We start from the raw sequence: 7,077 nt of genomic DNA, 5'->3' as shown, positions 1-7,077 counted from the left end.
GTGCGGCATGCTGTTTCTGTAACTGGACACTCAGTTCATTGTGTTATATCTCTCTCTGTACTCTCCGTTCTGTGTGTTGTTTCTCTATCTGTATACTCAGTTCAGCGTGCTGTTTCTGTAACTGAACACTTAGTAAATTATGTTACCTCTCTATATGTACTCTCAGTTCAGTTTACTATTTCTGTATCTATACTCAGTTCACTCTGCTGTTCTGTAAACTCAATTTATTGTGTTATTTCTCGAGCTGTACTCTCAATTCAGTGTTTTGTTTCTCTTGTGAATGCGCAGTTCAGTGCTTTGTTACTCTGTCTGTCCTGTCAGCTCAGTGTGTTTTTTCTGCATCTGTACTCTGATTTTCGTGTGCAGTTTCTGTATCTTTACACTCAGTTCTTCACATCATTTCTCTATATGTACTCTTAGTTCAGTGTATTGTTGCTGTGTGTGTACTTTCAGTTCTGTGTGATGTTTTTTTCTATTTGTTCTCTCAGTTCAGTGTACTGTTTCTGTAACTGCACGCTCAGTAAATTGTTTTGTTTCTCAATATATACTCTCATTTCAGTCTGCTGTTTCTCCATCTGTACTCTTAGTTTGGTGTGCTGTTTCTCTATCTGTAAACTCAGTTCATTGACTTATTTGTTTATCTATACTCTCTGTTCAGTGTGTTATTTCTCTATCTGTTCTTTCAATTCAGTATATTGTTTCGGTATCTGTACACACTCAGTTCATTGTTTGTTACTCAATATGTACTCTCAAGTTCAGTGTATTGCTTCTTTATCTGTATTCTCAGTTCAGTGTGTTATTTCTCTATCTGTACTCCGTTCAGTGTGCTGTTTCTATATCTGTGCAGTCAGTTCATTGTATTATTTCTCTATCAGTACTCGCAGTTCAGTGTGTTTTTTCAGTATCAGTACACTCAGTTAATTGTCTTATTTCTCTATTTGTGCTCTCAGTTCAGTGCTTTGTTTCTTTATCGGTACTTTCAGTCTAGTGTGTTGTTTCTTTATCTCTACTGTCAGTTGAGTGTGCTGTTCCTGTATCTGTAACTTGAGTTCATTGTCTTAATCATCTGTCTGTAATCTCAGTTCAGTTAGTTGTTTCTCCACCTGAACTCATAGTCCAGTGTGTTTTTTCTCTATCTGTACTCTCACTTCCGTGTGTTATTTCTCGATCTGTACTCTTTGTTCAGAGTGTTGTTTCTTTATCTGTTTTGTCTGTTCAGTATGCTCTTTCTGTCGATGTACACTCTGTTCATCTAGTTATGTCTCGTTCTCTACTTTTAGTTCAGTGTGCTGTTTATCTGTGTGTACTCTCAGTTCAGTATGTTTTCTCCATATCTGTACAGTCACTTCAGAGTGCTGTTTCACTTTGCCAACTCTCAGTTCAGTGTGCTCTTTCACATATCTGTACATTTAGTTCATTGTCTTATTTCTGTATCTGTACTCTCAGTTCAATGTGTTGTTTATTGATCTGTACACTCAGTTAAGTGTGCTGTTTCGGAATCTGTACATTAAGTTCATTGTGTAACTTCTCGATCTGTACTCTCAGTTCACTGAGTTGTTCCTCTCTCTGAAATCATAGATCAGTTTGTTGTTTTTCTATCTGTACACTCATTTCAGTGTGTTATTTCTCTCTCTACAATATCTGTTCAGTGTGTTCGTTCTTTATCTGTACTGTCCGTTCAATGTGCTGTATCTGTACACTCATTCCATATGTTATTTCTCAATCTGCACTCACTGTTCAGTGTTTTGTTTCTGAATCTGTACTCTCTACTCAGTTTACTGTTTCTCTATCTGTACTGTCAGTTCGGTGTGCTGTTTTTGTAACTGTAAACTCATTACATTGTGTTATTGGTCTACCTATACTCTCAGTTCAGTGTGCTGTTTCTCTCTCTGTACTCTCAGTTCAGTGTACTGTTTCTCTACCTGCACTTTCAGTTCCTTGTGCTGTTTCTGTATCTTTACACACGCTTCATTGTGTTATTACTCTGTATTTACTCTCAGTTCTGTGTGCTTGTTCTTTTTCTCTACTCTTGTGCATTGTGCTGATTCTGTAACTGTACGCTCAGTTCATTATATTAGTTTCTCTACCTGTATTCTCAGTTCAGTGTGCTGTTTCTCTGCGTGTACTCTCAGTTCTGGGTGCTGTTGTTTTACCTGTACTCTCAGTTCTGTGCTGTTTCTATAACTGTACACTCAATTCATTGTTTTGTTTTGCAAGATGTACTCTCAGTTCAGTGTATTGCTTCGTTATTTGTACTCTCCATTCAGTGTGTTCTTTCTCTATCTGTACTCTCTGTTCATTGTGCTTGTTCTGTATCTGTACTCTTGGTGCATTGTGCTGATTATGTAACTGTACGCTCAGTTCATTGTCTTAGTTTCTCTATCTGTTCTCTCACTTCAGTGTACTGTTTCTGTATCTGTACTCTCGATTCATTGTTTTGTTTCTCAATATGTACTCTCATTTCAGTGTGCTTTTTCCCTATCTGTACTCTCAGTTCAGTGTGCTGTCTCTGTATCTGAACACTCAGTACAGTGTTTTGTTTCTCTCATTCACATTTCAGTGTGCTGTGACTTTGTCTGTACACTCAGTTCATTGTGTTATTTCTCCGTCTGAACTCTCAGTTCAGTGTTTTGTTTCTTTATCTGAACTCACAATTCTGTGTGTTGTTTCTCTATATGTCAGTTCAATATGCTCTTTCTGTATCTGTACACTCATTTCATGTGTTATATTTCTCTCTATACTCACTGTTCAGTGTGCTGTTTCTCTATCTGTACTGTCCAAAATGCTTTTTAATTCTCTATCTGTTATCTCAGTTCAGAATGTTGTTGTTCTTTATCTGTGCTCTCAGTTAAGTGTGCTCTTTCTGCATCTGTATACTCAGTTCATTGTGTTCTTCCTCTATCTGAACTCTCAGTTCAATGTTTTGTTTCGGTATCTGGACTCGCAGCTCAGTGTGTGGTTTCTCAATCTGTACTGTCTGTTCAATGTGCTGTTTCTGTATCTGTATACTCATTTCATATGTTATTTCACACTTTGTACTCACTTTTCAGTGTTCTGTTTCTGAATCTGTACTCTCTGTTCAGTTTTCTATTTCTCTATCTGTACTGTCAGTTCAGTGTGCTGTTTCTGTTACTGTACACTCAGTTCATTGTGTTATTACTCTATATTTACTCTCAGTTCAGTGTGCTGTTTCTCGGCGTGTACTCTCTGTTCTCTGTGCTGTTTATCTATCTGTTCTCTCAGTTCAGTGTACTGTTGCTCTATCTGTACTCTCAATTCACTGTTTTGTTTCTCAAAGTGTACTCTCATTTCAGTGTGGTGTTTCTCTATCTGTACTCTCGGTTCAGTTTACTGTTTATCGATCTGTGCTCTCATTTCTGTGTGCTGTTTCTGTAACTGTACACTCAATTCATTGTTTTGTTTCTCTATCTGTTCTCTCAGTTCAGTGTATTGCTTCTTTATTTGTACTCTCCATTCAGTGTGTTGTTTCTCTATCTGTACTCTCTTTTCATTGTGCTTGTTCTGTATATTTACTCTTGGTGCATTGTGCTGATTCTGTAACTGTACTCTCAGTTCATTGTGTTAGTTTCTCTATCTGTTCTCTCACTTCAGTGTACTGTTTCTGTGTCTGTACTCTCGAGTCATTGATTTGTTTCTCATTATGTACTCTCATTTCAGTATGCTCTTTCTCGATCTGTACTCTCAGTTCTGTGTGCTGTTTCTGTAACTGTACACTCATTTCATTGTATTATTACTCTATATGTACTCTCATTTCAGTGTGCTGTTGCATTAACTGTACTCACAGTTCTCTGTGCCGTTTGTCCATTTATAAATTCAGTACATTGTGTTATTGGTCTATCTATACACTTAATTCAGTGTGTTATTTGTCTATCTATACTCACAGTTCAGTGTGCTGTTTCTCTATCGGTACTCTCAGTTCAGTTTACTGTTTGTCTATCTGTACTCTCAGTTCCTTGTGCTTTTTCTGTATCTTTACACACAGTTCATTGTGTTATTACTCTGTATTTGCTCTCTGTTCAGTGTGCTGTTTCTTCATCTGTACTTCATTTCAGTGTTTTTTTTCTATCTGTCTACTCAGTTCATTGTGTTATTTCTCTATCTGCACTCTCAGTTCAGTGTGCAGTTTCTTTATCCGTACTCCCAGATCACTGTGCTGTGTCTCTGTATCTGCAAACTCAGTTCATTCTGTTATTTCTCTGTGTGTACTCTCAGTTCAGTGTGTTGTTTCTCTATCTGTACTCTCAGTTCACAGTGTTTTTTTCTCTATCTGCACTCACTTCAGTGTGCTCGTTCTGTATCTGCACTCTCGGTGTATTGTCCTGTTTCTGTATCTGTATTCTCAGTTCGTTCTTCTATTTCTCTGTATGTACTCTCAGTTTGGCGTGCTGTTTCTGCAACTGTGCACTCAATTCATTGTGTTAGTTTCCCTAACTGTACTCTCAGTTCAGTGTGCTGTTTATCAATCTGTACACTCAGTTCATTCCGTTATTTCTCTATCTCTACTCTCTGTTCAGTGTTCTGTTTCTCTGTATGTCCGCTCAGTTCAGTTTGTTGTTTCTCCATAGGTACTCTCAATTCAGTCTGCTTCTTTTTATCTGTACACTCAGTACATTGCATTATTTTTTCATTTTGTACTCTCAGTTCAGTGTGTTGTTTCTCGGGAGATACTCTCAATTCACTGTCCTTTTTCTCTATCTGTACTCTCAGTCAGTATACTATTTTTGTATCTGTACACTCCGTTCATTGTTTTGATTCTCAACATGTACTCTCTTTTCAGTGTGCTTTTTCTCTACCTCTTCTGTTCGTTCAGTTTGCTGTTTCTGTACACTCGGTTCATTGTGTTATTTCTCTATCTGTCCTGCCTGTCCAGTCTGCTGCTCCTGTATGTGTGCACTCATTTCATCGTGTTATTTCTCGATCTGGACTCCCATTTCTGTGTGCTGTTTGTCTATCTGTAGTCTATGTTCAGTGTGCTATTTCTGTACCTGTACACTCAGTTCCTTGTCTTATTTCTCTCTCTGTACTCTCAGTTCAGTGTGTTGTTTCTCCATGTGTACTCTCAGTTCAGTGTGTTGTTTCTCCATGTGCTCTCTCTGTTCAGTTTGCTCTTTCTGCATTTGTGCACTCAGTGCGCTGTGTTAGTTCTCTCTTTGTACTCTCAGGTCACTGTGTTAGTTTCTCTATCTTTACACTCAGTTCAGTGTGTTATTTCTCTATCTGTACTTTCTGTTCAGTGTGCTGTTTCTTTATCTGTTTCCACAGTTCAACATGCTGTTTCTGTTACTGTATACTGAGTTCATTGTGTTATCTTTCTACCTGTACTCTCAGTTCAGTGTGCCCGTTCTCTATCTGTACTCTTGGTGCATTGTGTTTTTTCTCTATCTGTATTCTCAGTTCATTCTTTTATTTCTCTATATGTAATCTCAGTTCAGTGTGCTGTTTCTCTCTCTGTACTCTCAGTTCAGTTTACTGTTTCTCTATCTGCACTTTCAGTTCCTTGTGCTGTTTCTGTAACTTTACACACAATTCGTTGTGTTATTACTCTGTATTTACTCTCAGTTCTGTGTGCTTGTTCTGTATCTGTACGCTTGGTGCATTGTGCTGATTCTGTAACTGTGCGCTCTGTTTATTGTGTTCATTTCTCTACCTGTACTCTCATTTCAGTGTGCTGTTTCTCGGCGTGTACTCTCTGTTCTCTGTGCTGTTTATCTATCTGTTCTCTCAGTTCAGTGTACTGTTGCTCTATCTGTACTCTCAATTCACTGTTTTGTTTCTCAAAGTGTACTCTCATTTCAGTGTGGTGTTTCTCTATCTGTACTCTCGGTTCAGTTTACTGTTTATCGATCTGTGCTCTCATTTCTGTGTGCTGTTTCTGTAACTGTACACTCAATTCATTGTTTTGTTTCTCTATCTGTTCTCTCAGTTCAGTGTATTGCTTCTTTATTTGTACTCTCCATTCAGTGTGTTGTTTCTCTATCTGTACTCTCTTTTCATTGTGCTTGTTCTGTATATTTACTCTTGGTGCATTGTGCTGATTCTGTAACTGTACTCTCAGTTCATTGTGTTAGTTTCTCTATCTGTTCTCTCACTTCAGTGTACTGTTTCTGTGTCTGTACTCTCGAGTCATTGTTTTGTTTCTCATTATGTACTCTCATTTCAGTATGCTCTTTCTCGATCTGGACTCTCAGTTCTGTGTGCTGTTTCTGTAACTGTACACTCAGTTCATTGTATTATTACTCTATATGTACTCTCATTTCAGTGTGCTGTTGCATTAACTGTACTCACAGTTCTCTGTGCCGTTTGTCCATTTGTAAACTCAGTACATTGTGTTATTGGTCTATCTATACTCTTAATTCAGTGTGTTATTTGTCTATCTATACTCACAGTTCAGTGTGCTGTTTCTCTATCGGTACTCTTGGTTCAGTGTACTGTTTCAGTATCTATATATTCAGTTCATTATTTTGTTTCTCAATATGTACTCTCTGTTCTGTGTGCTGTTTCTCTACCTATTCTCTCAGTTCAGTGTACTGTTTCTGTATCTGTACTCTCAGTTCATTGTTTTGTTTCTCAATGTGTACTCTCATTTCAGTGTGCTGTTTATCTGTACTCTCAGTTCAGTTTACTGTTTCTCTATATGTCCTCTCAGTTCTGTGTGCTGTTTTTGTAACTGTACACTTTGTTCATTGTGTTATAACTCTATATGTACTGTCAGTTCAGTGTGCTGTTGCTGTATCTGAAAACTCATTACATTGTTTTATTGTTCTATCTGTACTCTCAGTTCTGTGTGCTGTTTCTCTATCTGTACTCTCAGTTCAGTTTACTGTTTGTCTATCTGTACTCTCAGTTCCTTGTGCTTTTTCTGTATCTTTACACACAGTTCATTGTGTTATTACTCTGTATTTGCTCTCTGTTCAGTGTGCTGTTTCTTCATCTGTACTTCATTTCAGTGTTTTTTTTTCTATCTGTCAACTCAGTTCATTGTGTTATTTCTCTGTGTGTACTCTCAGTTCAGTGTGTTGTTTCTCTATCTGTACTCTCAGTTCACAGTGTTTTTTT

Source organism: Hemiscyllium ocellatum, chromosome 5 (assembly GCF_020745735.1).
Source record: "Hemiscyllium ocellatum isolate sHemOce1 chromosome 5, sHemOce1.pat.X.cur, whole genome shotgun sequence".
NCBI lineage: Eukaryota > Metazoa > Chordata > Chondrichthyes > Orectolobiformes > Hemiscylliidae > Hemiscyllium > Hemiscyllium ocellatum.
This window is presented reverse-complemented; position numbering follows the sequence as displayed.